Source organism: Arvicanthis niloticus, chromosome 4, assembly GCF_011762505.2.
Source record: "Arvicanthis niloticus isolate mArvNil1 chromosome 4, mArvNil1.pat.X, whole genome shotgun sequence".
NCBI lineage: Eukaryota > Metazoa > Chordata > Mammalia > Rodentia > Muridae > Arvicanthis > Arvicanthis niloticus.
In genome coordinates, this window is record NC_047661.1 from 24,636,646 (window position 1) to 24,637,445 (window position 800).

Sequence of the window (800 nt, forward strand, 5' to 3'; positions counted from 1 at the left end):
ATTCAACAAAATATTTAGATATCATTGCTCAATTTATATTCAGAAAACATAAACTATATTAATGCTATATTTAACATATAAATAATATATTTTAAAACTTTTAAATTTTATTGAAAGGTTAATTAAAAATTTTTAAATGTGTGATTAATAAGAGGAAAAGAATAAGAGGATTTGAGAGGAGCTCTGCTGAGGAGCTACCTCAGCTTTAGAGAGGGTCTTGAGGAAGGGGTGTTAGGGAGCAGTGGAAGAAACGACTCCAAGTCAGTGATGAGTGCAAGCTGAAAGCTCTGTGGTCTGCTGGAGATAGCTCTCTAGGTAGTTTATGGGTTGTCTGACCAAAGTCAGAAAACCTACTAGAAAGATTCCAAAAGAGCTAAAAATAGCTTACTGGATAGCTTTTGGGTTTTCCAACCAGAGTCAGAAAACCTGCTGGGAAAAAAATATTAAAGAGCTCTAATAGCTATGTAGATAGCTCAGCTATTGAAGACCAAAACCCAGTCTTTTATTTGCATATCAATTCAGTAATTTATCTCAGATTCCCTTTTGATTATCCCATGAATCAGCATCTTATGACCTTAGCCCCTTGATTCTTAGAAAAAGATTCTTAGAAAAAGAATCAACAAAGTATACTAAGTATATTTTTAACATATCAAATCCTATGCAGTTTGCTGGTCATAGAGCTTGTGGTTACCAAATCTAGACATAGCAGCTATTTTTATGTGAAAGAGTGAGCTTTCTGCTTTCCAACTCCTTCATTGCCTAAGATTGTCTGTCATGGAACTTGCTCTGTAGACAGACCT

General features: G+C 34.5%; 2 non-coding genes across 2 annotated transcripts; both read right to left on the bottom strand.

Annotated features, from left to right (window-relative positions):
* Window positions 1-322: 322 nt before the first annotated feature.
* On the bottom strand, window positions 323-385 carry LOC117707954 (U7 small nuclear RNA). The gene has a single exon (XR_004606693.1). It is a non-coding gene; the product is annotated as a U7 small nuclear RNA (small nuclear RNA).
* Window positions 386-398: 13 nt separating this feature from the next.
* On the bottom strand, window positions 399-462 carry LOC117707955 (U7 small nuclear RNA). Its single transcript, XR_004606694.1, has one exon. It is a non-coding gene; the product is annotated as a U7 small nuclear RNA (small nuclear RNA).
* Window positions 463-800: the final 338 nt, after the last annotated feature.